At 42.1% G+C, this 14,496-nt stretch overlaps 1 protein-coding gene across 6 annotated transcripts in view; it reads right to left on the reverse strand.

Moving 5' to 3' along the window:
* The window catches only part of mbd5 (methyl-CpG binding domain protein 5), a 294,362-nt gene that overhangs the window by 143,766 nt on the left and 136,100 nt on the right, over positions 1–14,496 (reverse strand). The window lies entirely within an intron of this gene.

Raw genomic sequence — 14,496 nt, forward strand, 5'->3', positions numbered from 1 at the left:
ATTTTTTTTTTAAATGGGTGATTGTTTCGCTCATCGCCGGCAGTAACTGACTGTTGAACTTACCGCTGGCGGTATATAGGCCGTAAATGGGCGGTAGTTTCCATTTAAATACTGTTTTGGGCAGTAAAGTGCTTTTCAGCAGTAAACGGGTGGTAAAATGGGTGGAATGATGCCGAAAGTCTAGACCAATAAGTGGTCAATTTGTTTCAAACATTTGAATGGGAATAAAAAATAAAAAATAAAGAATTTAGAAAGTTCATTAATTTATAGAACTGTGTTTCGAATAAACTTGAGAGTTTATGTTGGTTAAGCATAAAATAATTGACCTGGAGTAAAATAATTGGTCTACTTGATTTAAACCACACTTGTCAGTGTGTCAACTTGGCTCATTAGTAGTACTATCATCTTTGAGTCTGAAGGTTGTGGGTTCGAGCCTAATCAGGACTTGAGAACATAATCTAGGCTGACACTACAGTATAGTATTGACGACGTACTGCATTGCTGGAGGTTCCACTTTTTAAGATGAGATGTTTAAACGAGTATCCATCCATCTGTTCAGGTGGACATAAAAGATGCTGCAGCACTATTCTGACCAACATTTAGCTCTCAAACAACACCAGCAAAAAAAATTAACAGGTCATTCATCTCCATGCTACTCTTCGAACATTTGTGAATCCTTGCTGTGTGCAAATTAGCTGCTGTTTTTGTCTTTATAACAATAGTGATTACACCTTCCAATGATTTGGCTGTGAAGCACTTTGGGATAAGGAGCACTTTGGGATAAGGAAATGAAAAGTGTTACAAATGGTGGAAGGGAAAGAGGAGAATTAAAAAAAAACTTTTACCAAGTAAAATATCTTGTTTCAGAGTTTAAAGGAATTACATCCCTGCATGAATGTTATTTCCTAATACATTTGTTTCATCTTCCGATCGCAATTCCATTTGCACACGCCTGGAAATGTACAAATAGATATTTTAAAATTATTTGTACGAGTGTTAGTTAAGAATATAAAACTAGTATTCATTCAATTACTGAAGTGGAATAAAAATAATCTTGATGGTGTCGTGCACACATCCTCTTCAGTAATGTGCACAGGTTTGATAATCCCACCAATGCCTTTTGAACAAGTCAAGAAATCTTCTATATAGCAAAGCACTATAATCTTAGAAGTAATTAGATAGTACTTTAGAAATTCCCTTCTCTGGTTGTTAACTACTGGTTTAGTTGAAGTTTGCCGTTACCAAGTTTACAGCCGAATTTTCGGCGAAAATGGTAGCGATATGTGAAACTTATCGTTTTCACTGCACTCCTGTTTTTAAGCCGAACTTTCAGCCTTTATCGGTAAAGGGGGCATTGTACAAGCATTCGTGGCGCAAAATGCGAGTTTCGACAACTTTAGTCCAAGGCCGGGAGCCCTGCGAGAGAGGCCTTGGGCAGGGAAAAAAAACATTAAAAAAAATTCAAAAACATTTACAAGACCCTTAACTAAGTAATTAATGCAAAAAAAAACTTTGGGCTCAAGTTTCCCCAAGCCTGTTTTCTGGCGTATTGTCAGAGTTATGCCAGTCTTTCTAGGTCAGAAATGCAGCAGAAATAATTTGCCAAAGTTTCCCTGATGTATAATTCGAATTTGGCGCCGCGCAGTGTGTCCAGTCGTCTCCGGGGGGAGGGGAGGAGCCTACTGTCTGCGCAGAAAAACGACACCGCACCTTTGGTGCATGCATGGAAAAAAAGTGTTATGTTTTTGACACCGCTGCAATGAACGCGCATGCTCAGTACAGCTCAGATTTGGCAATCGGCCATTTTTAAACAGCCAGGTGTGTGTGTGAGAACATAGAGTGCTGTGAGAGCATTGGAAAAATCGCAGCTGCAGCAATACATGGTGCAATGCGGTGCAAGGATCAAGAATTTCTTACAGGATGAAGTGGAGGCACTAGTTACTGTGATTGAGAACAGATGGCCGGAGCTGGACACCAGCAGAGTTCCACCCAAAGAAATGAAGAAACTCTGGAACCAAGTTGCAGAAGAGTACTGTGCAATGGTGACCACCATGAGATCTGGAGGCCAGTGTAAAACGAAGTAGCAGGACCTTGGTCAAGTCGTTAGTGTAAATAATATTTTTATTTAGTCAATGCAATTGCAATTGTAAATGTGACCATCCGTAAATGTGACCATCTGTATATGTCCCACCCTGCAGAAAGACACCCTCTCTAAAAAGTTAAGCTTTCAACTTTGCAGAGGAAGGTGGCACATAATAAAAGGGAAAGAACTCAAACAGGAGGAGACCTGGCAAATCTGCACCCACGGACACCCTTGGAAGAGAGGGTCGCTGCTTTGATGGGTCCTGCCTGGAAAAAAGCGATCAGTACTGCACAAGCTGGGCCAACACTCGAGGGAGAGGGTAAGTCCTGCAAATTAACCTGCTGCCTGATCTGCGATATGTGAGCCTACTCAGGTCACCCACCCTGTCCCCTCCTCTGCTGCTAACCATTTGACTGTTCTGTTATATTTTGCAGAACTTGAGGCCAACCCCGACGATGCAGAAGATTCAGACGCGGACGAGCCTGAAGAGGAGAACATTTTCCAATCCAATCCTCCAGACCAACATGGTGGCGAGGGAGAGGAGATGGAGCTGGATGAAGCCCCCACTGTTGTACTGACTTTGGAGGAGGTGCCGCTCATGGGTGACAGCCCCTTCTGTGACTAGTGGTTTGAGTGTTGGTGGGACATTCCATGGTTTCACACCTTCCAAAGTTGTAGGTCCCAGTGGTGTGGTGCAGAGAGGTACACCCAGGCCCCACCTTCCGAAGTTGCAGATCCCAGTGGTGTGGTACACCGAGGCACAGCGAGGGCCTCACCGTCCCAGGCTGTGGGTCCCAGAGGTGGGGCGCGAGCCACACCCTTGGGGAGGAGGGGTAGGAGAGCTCAACCGCGTTCTCCTGAGGTGCAAGATCTAACAGATGTGATTCAGATGATGTCACTGAGTGGGGAGAGCAGTGACCTTACCCGATCATTCCTGGACGCCATCAGTGGGGTGGATTGATTAGGTAGGGGGACTGTCGGGAGAAGCAACAGCAATGACATGAGAAATGGGAATGATGATCTGGGACCATTAGTGAGAGAATAGTGGCCATGAGGGAGGGAATGTCAGAGGTAGTGCAAACCCCATCACTGACCATGAGGGAGGGAATGTAGGTAATTCAGATAGCTTTGCTCAACATGAGGGAGGGAATGTTGCAGATCGTTGAGACACTGTCAGGGCGCATGAGGGATGGCATGTTGGAGTTAGCTGCTGCAATAAGGGAACATGTCCAGACCCCGCGCCCATTGACAGAATCAACTGTCACTCCCACTCCAATTCCTACACCAGCCTCTGAAGAGCCCAAAGCTGGGACCTCCAACTTGCCGCCTGAGGGCCCCCCCCCCCAAAGAGGTGCGGAGTACCCAAGATGTTAGAAAGAATAAGCTTGGTACCAAGCCCAGAAACACTGTGCCAACGCTGTGGACAGGGGTAGGGGAGTGTCCAAGACCCAGCGCAGCGGGCTGTCTTAGAATAAGGGGGAGGAGAGATGGGGGCAGCCTTTCTTTGCTGCTGCTACTGTTGTTGTTATTATTATTGTTACCGTTGTAACTGTTCTCAAATTAAAAGTAAGTTATGTAAATTTACAAGTTTTTAAATGATCTTAAAGAGTGACCTTAAAGTAAAGTTTGATACAAGAATAATTTTATTAAAGTTATGTACATTGTAAACTTTTGAATAAAATATATTTTACATTAAAACTGAATCATGTTCCATTAGCACAACACGACATTATGGAACAGCTCCAAACGGTAAACATGTCCATGTGGAATAGTTGTCGCTGAGCCCTCCGGCATCAGTAAAGCGTTCACGGATGAGCTGCTGGTGCAAGGCTCAAGTAATTGTTAAAGGGGCACAATGGCCCGCCCTCCTCCGCCATTGTGCTCCGGGTTCAGTAGTTGCATAGCTTCCTCATCCTCGTCGTCCTCCTCCTCCTGCTCGTCATCTGCATCTTCCACATCATTTTCATCAGCCACTCTCACCGCAGGTGGGTCTTCCACTACCAGGTGCTGCTGCCTCATGATGGCTAAGTTATGCAGCACACAACAGTGAACTGACCGACAATCTCAGGGGAGTACAGCAAGTAGCTTCTGGAATGATCCAGGTATCGGGAACGCTGTTTCAATATGCCAATGGTCCTCTCTATCAAAGATACCTGGATCATTCCAGAAGCTACTTGCTGTACTCCCCTGAGATTGTTGGTCAGTTCACTGTTGTGTGCTGCATAACTTAGCCATCATGAGGCAGCAGCACGACATGTTGTATTCACGGTCAGCTTCTGTCCAAGTTATGCGTAGGGGCGTCATGAGCCAGGTTGCGAGGCTGTACCCTTTGTCTTCCAGTAGCCAGCTCTGCCCTTCTGACTGCTGCTGCTGAAACATGCAGATGTAATGCTCTCGCGCAGGATGAACGCATCATGGGTGCAGGGTATCTTGCATCGACTGACATGATATGATGCATGGGTTAATAAGGAACAGCTATCAGGAATTTGTTAAAGGTAAATCATGTCTGACTAATCTGATTGAGTTCTTTAATGCAGTAACAGAGAGGGCTGATGAAGGTAGTGCAGAAGATGCTATATCTGTGGACTTTCAAAAGACATTTGATAAAGTACCTCATAACAGAATTATTCGGAAAATAGAAGCAAATGATAGTAAAGAGAGGTGGTAACTTGGGTATGTAATTGACTAAGGGATGGGAGGCAGATAGTAGTGATGAACGGATGTTTTTCTGACTGGAGAGAAGTATGCAGTGAGGTCTCCTAGGACCATTGCTTTTCTTGTTATGTATAAATAACCTGGACTTGGGTATAGGATGTACAAATTTGAAGTTTGTGGATGATACAAAACTTGGCAATGTACTAAGTAGTGAGCAGGATAGTCGCAAACTTCTGGACATAGATAGATTGGTGAAATGGGCAGACACAGAGCAGTTGCAATTTAATGCAGATAAATGTGAAGTGATGTTCTTTGGGAGAAACATCATGGTGACGCAGTGTAATGTCAATGGTACTATTTTGAAGGGAGTACAAGAGCAGAGGGATTTCAGGGTGCATATTCATAAATCCTTGAAGGTGGCAGGGCAAGTTGCTATGACTTTGGTGATCAACCCTCAAACTAACTTCCAGCAAATGCATTCAGAATTTTTAAAGACAATGGCAAAAACATGTGTCTTGGTCAGCATTAAGCACTGTTAAGCTGATTTAATTTACTGGGAATACAAAGAGCCATACGGGTACTTCATACAAAAATTATTTGAGTTTTGTAAATATGTGAAGTTTTTGGCGTTGTAAATAGAGGCATTGAGTATAAAAAACAAGGAAGTTATGCTAAACCTTTACAAATCACTGTTTAGGCCTCAAATGGAATAGTGTACATAATTCTCGGCACATTTTAGGATTGATGTCAAAGCCTTGGAGAGGGTGCAGAAGAGATTTACTAGAATGATACGAAAGATGACCGACTTCAGTTATATGGAGAGATTGGAGAAGCTGGGATTGTTCTCTTTACAGCAGAGAATGTTAAGGGAAGACCTGATAGAGGTATTCAAAATTATGAGGGGTTTTGATAAAGTATGGAGAAACGGTTTAAAGCCTCCTTGATAAAATGCAACATCCTCACCGACATCTGGGAATCCCTGACCAAAGACCACCCAAAGTGGAGGAAGAGCATCCGGGAGCGTGCTGAGCATCTCGAGTCTCATTGCCAAGAGCATGCAGAAAGCAAGCGCAGGCAGCGGAAGGAGCGTGCGGCAAACCAGACTCCCCACCCACCCTTTCCTTCAATGACTGTCTGTCCCACCTGTGACAGAGACTGTAATTCCCGCATTGGACTATTCAGCCACCTGAGAACTCACTTTTAGAGTGGAAGCAAGTCTTCCTCGATTTTGAGGGACTGCCTGTGATGATGATGATGGGTTGCTAACCAGAGGTTATAGATTTAAAATAATTGGCAAAACAACAAGAGGGGAAGTGATAATTTTGCAGAGTGTTATTTTGATCTGAAACATTCAACCGAAAAAGGTGGGAGAATCATATTCCATAGAAACTTTCAAAAGGAATTTGAACATGTATTGGAAGCGAACTAATTTGCAGGGTTATGGGGCAAAAGCGGAGTATGGGACTAAATTGGACAGTTCTTTCAAAGAGCTGGCACAGGCACAACAGGCTGCTGGCCTCCTTCTGTGTTATAAGATTCTATCTGTTATTACAGATGAGTTGCCACTACGACTGGACACAACTACCCATTCTCTTCACAATCCCCTAAATGGGGCTTAAGTATTAAATTCACTGGTACATTCCGTCCCTATAGAATGCTAGACCTTTCACAAGGAAGCTAACATTAATATTTTGCACCATGTAAAAAATCTCACTAAAAAAATAATAGGACATGGTCAAAAATAGAGTTCTATGCTGAAATATATATAAATTCTTGTTACTCATATCCCATAAACAACTGAAAATAGTAAAGTTGGAAACCCCTGAATTTGAAATGGCAGTCCAGTTATGATTTTAACACACTGGAAAGGTGCTATCTTTATCACAACACAAGTAGTACAACTAGAACTAATAGACTTTGTCTATTACATATACTAATTTTTGCCAATTAAAAACAGTTAACCTTAGGTCAGCCTTAATTGCCCTGTTTAAATAAGTTGTCGATATTATAAGGTTTTTTTCCACTTTGAATGACATGCACCATAGGAATGTGAGTTAAGTGTCAGTCTTGCCTCAATGATAAATATCACTCCGATGTCCGAGGTTCAAGCCCCAACCCAGGATCTGAGCACGTAATCTAGGTTGACATTCCAGTGCAATGCTGATTCGTCGGAGGTGCTGTCTTTTGGTTGAGATGTTAAACTCTGATTGCTCTCACGGATGAACTTAAAAGACATCACATACTTCAGAAAGAGAGAAAACGTAACCTTTTACACTTGAGGAAACATTGTGGTGTAACAATTCTGAACTAATCCATTTTCCTTTTTCAGTATTGGTTCACAATTTTTCTTTTTGCTGGTATCATGAAAGAATCCTCCCTGCATCGATTTCTACTCTGCACACAAGAATGCTGGATACTGGCATGCCTGCTATTACCACAAAACATTATACTACTGCTAACTGGAGACAAAGATTCTACTTGATAGATGGTCTGCTATCCAAATGTTTGCTAAGAATGCATGTACAATCTTCAGGAGAGACAGGAAGAGAGACAGAGCCAGAAAGAGAGAGAGAGAGAGAGAGAGAGAGAGAGACAGAGCCAGAGACAGAGAGAGAGAGACAGAGACAGAGAGGGAGACAGAGACAGAAAGAGAGAGAGTGAAAGAAACAAAAAGAGACAGCTGGAAAGAGACAGACAGCTGGAAAGACAGAAGCGAAGACATGGATTTTTATAGTTCTTTTCAGGACGTCTCCAAGTGCTTTAAAACCAATGAAGTACTTTTGAAGTGTAGACACCGTTGTAAAGTAGGAAACGTGGCAGCCAATTTGCGCACAGCAAGGTCTCACAAACAGATCAGATAATCTTTTTAGGTGTTGGTTTAGGAATAAATATTGGCCAGGACATCAGGGAGAACCCCCCTGCTCTTCTTCGATTGGTGCCATGGAATCTTTTACGTCCACCTGAGAGTGCGTCTGAAAGACGGCACCTCCAACAGGACAGCACTCCCTCATTACTGCACTGGATTATCAGCCTGGAATTTGTGCTTAAGTTCCTGGAGTGGGACTTGAATCTACAACCTTCTGACTCAGAGGCGAGAGTGCCACCAACTGATAACACCTAAAGGGTTATTTAGGTTTTCTTTGTGAAGTTTTGGACTGGGGATCCTCTTCAGCAATGCTTTTATGGTAACACTTCATTGCATTTGGCTCTTCAGACATTAGCTTGCACTACTGCACCCACCACTGATCATTGGAGCATAAACATATTCATTGTGCTTGCACTGTGCATGCAGCTGGTCACAACTCAGCCACAGGTCAACTTGTTCCATTTTCTAAAAACGGCATAAAAATAGTCAAGCATAACTTAAGAATTTTCCCCTCCAGATTTCCAAAATCATATCTTACAGGTCTCCAATTATTTATTCCAGTCTGCAATTTGCACATCTTAGTGTCAACCGTGGCTCAGTGGGTGGCACTCTCGCCTGAGTCAGAAGGTTGTGGGTTCAAGTCCCATTCCAGAGACTTGAGCACAAAAATCCAGGTTGACACTCCAGTGCAGTGCTGAGGGAGTGCTGCACTGTCGGAGGTGCCGTTTTTAGGATGAGACGTTAAACCGAAGCCCTATCTGCTCTTTCAGGTGGACATAAAAGATCCCAAGGCACTATTTCAAAGAAAATCAGGGGAGTTATCCCATGTCCTGGGCAATATTTATCCCTCAATCAACATAACAAAAACTGGTTATCTGGTCATTATCACATTGCAATTTGTGGGAGCTTGCTGTGCACAAATCGGCTGCCACATTTCCTACATTACAACAGTGACTACACTTCAAAAATACTACATTGGCTGTAAAGCACTTTGGGATACCTTGAGGGCACGAAAGGCATAATTTCAATGCAAGTCTTTCTTTCTCTCTTCTTTCTTCATAAGGCAGTCAGACATATTGGGTACTGGCGAGGCCATTCCCTATGTGGGAGCCGAGAAAGAGTTTTGCCACATGCTATTCAACTGCAAAGGCCATCATGGTTAAGTCAGATTCTTTGTTGATGTGGCATCCATATACACAGTACCAGCAGGGGGCCCTAGAAAATAATCAGGAGCTAGAATCCTGGCCGATTTTATATTTCCAAGCCAAACGTGGGGAGTTCATCCTCCAAAGCATCAATAGGCCTTTTTATAAATATACAAATTGGAAATTCAAATGTAAATTTTAGATAAATCCCAGCACAAGCCATTGCACCAATCTAAGGCAGTGCACATATCCAAGGCTTATTTGAGTATATGTTGTTCCTCCCTCAGTGTAGAAAAGTACCTAGCCATAAGCCAAGCGAAGATTTTGGAATAGCCAGATGGTTAATTGGTTTAACACACTGGAAAATGTTACTCATTTAAAAAAAAATGATTTCACCATGTTAGTCAATTTTAGTAATCATCTGCAATAATGTTCTAAAGAAATAGACAAAAATAATGGATATATCCAGAAAAGCAGCTATGTCTTCAAACTGGAAAATGTGTCAAGAGACTACAAAATTTGAAGTACATCTGTTTCACTATTTTATACTTTATGGTTGCTTATACACATACAGCGTTATGACCATGCTTAAAAAGTAGAACTTAGTAGATGCATGCATTTTGTTAGTGAAAACTTGCAGCATTTATGTATATTCTAATTTATGGATTGCAGTGTTTGTGCAGCAAAATGTTCTTTTTATCTTCTATCCAGCCCTGATTGTCAATAAGAGTATTGTAAATGCAATCCAATCTTCTACTTCAAAATGGCAACAATTTGTTACTTCAAAAGGGGGAAAACAAATCCAGCCACACTAGAATTGGGGACTAATCTGTCGTGGTGTCCAGTCCTTACTTTCAAAAGCACGAGTTGCATTTCTAAACTTCAACGCAAAACCTAAGTTTGCGTCTCAGTAATCTATTTTGAAAACTTAGAGATGATGAGCAGTTCAGAGAATACTTAAAGTTTAGTTTACTGGCAAAAATAAATTGTACATCTCAATTTTTTACTGCGAGCATTTGGGTTCTAAAAATGATCTTCTGGAGCTGGTGTTTTGAAAGAGCAGTCATTGTCGCAATATTCAAAAAACTAAAACAAAAAACAAAAAATAAGCAATGCTGGTGGGTTGTGAAATCACGTGCTGATTAAGCACGAATATAGGCCGACACTTACTATGCCTCTCCAACCTCATTGATGCATTACGAGAGGAACAGGACTTTTGAACTTGTGGTCATTTACATAAAAAGGCAGGGGTTCATTCCAAAACCCGTCGCAGTACAGGGATGCAGACAACTGCTGCTCTTACTGCAATCGTTTTTTTTTAAAACTACCTAGCAGGCTTGGTTGCCAGAGAGAAAAAAAAATCAGGTCTCACGTCAATGCTGGAAGCCTGGGCCCAACAGGTGTCCAGCATTCAAATGATGCAAATGCCAAGAACTATTTTGGAGGATGCGTTTTTCTCATTTGCATCTCTTTTACATATACTGGCCTACATACGGGTGCTGGCAGGCTAGGGACAGGGAAATCCCCAGATGTGCTGAAAAATCAGCAGGAGGCCAGGCAGAAAGTCTAGGCCATAGACATCTCAGCAATGTCACAAAGTGCCAGCAGCAAGTCAAGTCAAACCTCCTGGGCAGGCGAGGAGTGATAAATCTAAGATTCATATTTAAAGAAACACAGATTTATATTTAGATATAGAAAAAAGGATTCCCAATAACAGCCAATTGTCAAAAGGCATAAGCATATATGGAAGCATTCAGAGAATGCTCGCCAATTCCTCCAGCAAACATCTGGACTTGCAAGACTGGCACATTTTTGAATAGATCTACACGGCTGTAAATTAAAACCTACAAAATTCAGCCCACACTTCAATGCAGTTTTGTTAAGATGATCCTACATAGCTCTTTAAAGCAGCTCACCATTTATTCAGAAAAACAAACTTCCCAGGATCAAACTGGCTTTTGGATATTTTAAATTGAACTGAAGAACTGCTGGAACTACACCAGCACTCCAGAATAATCACTTTAAATAATCATAGCGACTTTTTAAACATTTGTAACTAATGTTATGGAGCAGGGAAAATACCCCTTGCAAAAAATAGAACCAGCTGACTTCAGACTTGGCACGAGTATAAAAAATTCTCTCAAACACTATTTTTGGGAGCTATGCAAAAAGTCTTCTAGTGGGTGGCATGATACAATGGAACCGTTTTAAATAGTTCCCCGCTAGAAATGTAGCCACCAGGAATGCTCATCAAAAACTGCTATTAGTGTGAGGGGCGAGTTACTGGTTTTATGCATGCACTTAAATACATTAGAAACACTATTCAGACTCACGATCAGCATATGGCAGTATTCAAGTAATGACAATTCTGGTTAACTGCTTCTCAACCCTGAGGACCATGGAAGTTGTAAAGCTCTATGGGATGTCCTGAGGTTGTGAAAGGCGCTATATAACTGCAATTTTTTTTTTGGGTGCTGTTGGGCTGTGGTGTCTTTGTTGAAACTATAATGCAATGGTCTGTCTTCTGAACCTAGGCTTTGAATTGGTTAGAAAATGACCTTTAAAGCTGGTTTTCAACCACTGAAATCCATTTAGTAAAAAAGTTGATCCCAAAATAGTTGGTTGGAGTTCAGGCTGAAGGTGATGTCTGAATACCTTTATTGCTGTGACAATGTACAAATACAGAAGTTCTTCCGTCCAGGTCACAGATTTCACTTGTCAACCTAGCCAGTCAATATTAGCAAGCTATTTGACTATGGGGAATATCACAACCATGTCTATCCTGTGCTTACTCAACATCTACACACAAGCACTTTTCAGCAGGGGTTAACAAAGAACAATCACGAGTAACTCCGACTGATTTTGGCACAGGTCAGATGTCATGTCCCTTCTGCTGCCCTAATTGAGCTTCATTAACGCAGCACAGTCCATTAAGTCTAGAACGCTCCTTGCATAACCACCTCCTCCAAGACGATGATGACCGCAGCAACTATTTGCATTTATATAATTATAGCTTTAATGTAAAACAGCCCCTAGGCGCTTCACAAGTAGGAATAAAAGAATCTTGAACCAGGAAAAGCAAAGGTCAGTATCGCATGTTACATGATGCATTTACCCACATAGCTGCTCTCTTGCATTGGCAAGTCTAGTGAACTTTTCCACGTTCTAGCCTCCAATGAAACAAACTGAGTCAGCACAATAGCCACAATGACTTTCTGGCTCATCCTGACCAAGCTGCCACTTCAACACTGCCATTCTTACAGACTTAAATTCTTAACCTCCCAGAATTCCCCAGCTATGCTAAGGCCCTTAAGTCAAATACCACAATAGAGTGTACCTCTGCCAAAGAGCGACAGGGTGCTCTAAATCCAGCCTGCCTTGAACCAAAAATACTCTCAAACCTAGCTGGAGAGGAGCTTTTACAGAGTAACAGAGACCTGCTCTCAGCAAAGAAAGTTCCTCTGGTAAAACAAAATACTGAGAACAGCACACATCTGGAATGTTTTTTGCATATCCTCAAGACAATGACAGTGATAGCAATAAGAATGCTGAGTCAGGAAGAGACAGATTAGAAAGGGTGAACTGAATGTTAGATTGAAGAGATGGGTTTTGACAAGAATTTTGAAGGTGAACAGTGAGATGCAGATGCAGAGAGATATTTAAGGAGGGGGTTCCAAAGGGCAAGACCAAGGTGGTTGATGGCCCATGTCACCAATGCTGGGATGAGAGGAATGAAGTATGAAGTGTTTGGGCTAGGAGATGGGGGGGGGGGGGGGAGGAGATTGCAGATACGATGGGCTAAGACAATGGGCTGTGATCATGAAGGATTCATGAATGAGGACGTGGATTTTTAATTGAATGCATTGGAAGATGGGCAGCCAATGTAGGTCAGCGACATCAGAATTAATGAGCAGATCAGTCTTGGCATAGGACAAGGTACACAGCAGAGTTTTGAACAAATTGGAATTTATGGAGGGTGGGAGGCCAGATATGAGAGGCAGTGGCCAAAATTCCACTATTTTATATATGTTCGAATTATGTTCCATTAACTAACCATTTTAGACAGAAATTTGGGAGAAATTGTCCAGCTTCATAGTCTTCAAAGGAGGACTACTAGAATGATCCCTAATTGAAAAACTCTTCGCTATCACAAAAGTCTTACAGAGCTGTGTCTTTTTACTCCAGAACAGTGAGGAGATTTAACTGAAGTGTTCAAAATGATGAAGGGACTAGACAGTGTCTGTGTGGACAGACTATTTGAACTAGATAGATTAGGGAACACGAGGGGTCATGCATACAAGTTATGCAAGCACAGGACTAGGTTGGATGTCAGCAGGTTTTTCTTTACATAGAGGGATGCCGACACTCAGAACAAATAACCGGCTCGTGTGCTGAGTGTGGATTCCCTGCAACAGTTCAAAAATTAGCTGGACAAGTTCATTTTTATGGCTAATATCATTGCGTACAAAAGATATTTATCTCATGATCACAGTGCTCTGCTGGAACTTGTTTTCTGTTCAGAACAGGAATTTCCCAGATGTTGTTTTGAGTCAGCATATTTTTTTGCCTCTCTCAGGAGATTAAATAACTCCAAGTGGGAGTCAAGATGCTCCTGTGGCTGTTTGGAACAAGCTTGATGGACCAGCCAGTCCGTTCCTGCCCATCTTTAAGTACATTCCTATGACTCCATGCCATGTGTCAAATTTAAAATCCTGATCCTCATCTAAAAATCCCCCCACTGCCTCGCTCCACCTTTACTCTGCAACTTCCTCCAGCTTAGTCGCCTGCATATGCACACCCCCACCCCAACCCCATATCCCATCTTGTCCTTGTAAAGCACCACGGGACATTTTTCTATATTAAAGGTGCTACACAAACGCAAATTGTTGTAATAGTAGTAGCGACATGCATTGTGGAATTCTGCTGAAGGAGGTAGAACGCAGCAGCTGCAACCAGCTGCCCTGAGTAATGTGAAAGCCTGTTAAAATCTTCAGGAAGCCCCGTCCTATCATCACAGTATCATGAGAAAGGATGAGGATGACAGCAGGGATTAGAGGTAAGCAGGTGGCAGGGTTCTAATGCAGAGGCTGCCAGCAAGACTTCAAATGAAAAACTAAGAGTCAAATTAAGGATGTGAGGAAAATGAAGCCATACAATAAACAGTGTTTAGAGTTTTTGTTTTAATGGTTCCTTTCCTTCAAAACGTACTCTAAAATGGGGACTGCAGGTTTACAGAGAACAGTAAAAGCCAGAGCTCAGATGTTCTGGGTCACTGCTTGAGTGACAGAAAAGTGTTTTGAGATACCATTCTCATCTAATCTTTGCAAATTACATAAGTCACAATCAGTTATGAGTTAAGCATTCAACAAAAGCAGCATCTAACATTTTCCACTGTGACATGTACTTACTTTTGCTCCTACACTTGCCCCTTTTTTGAAATATTCAACCTACATACGTGCTAAGGCACAGTTTCACAGGCAGCGTGCTTTCAGGTACATTTGCCATGATCTACTCTTCATGTGAATCTGTACATAATGTAGGCTGTATGACCATGTAATATTATAACAAACCACAACCCAACTTTAAACTGGCATCCGCATGCACAATTCCAACTTGACAGAAATCGGGAAGGGGCACCCAGTCCAATTTTTCTCTTTCCTATTCAGCAACAAGCCCATTGCAATCTCCATTGCCGAGACGGGATAACTCCACATAAATTACGGATTAAACCAGAAATCCTATGGTTC

The sequence above is a fragment of the Pristiophorus japonicus genome, chromosome 3, assembly GCF_044704955.1.
Source record: "Pristiophorus japonicus isolate sPriJap1 chromosome 3, sPriJap1.hap1, whole genome shotgun sequence".
In the NCBI taxonomy this organism is placed as follows: domain Eukaryota; kingdom Metazoa; phylum Chordata; class Chondrichthyes; family Pristiophoridae; genus Pristiophorus; species Pristiophorus japonicus.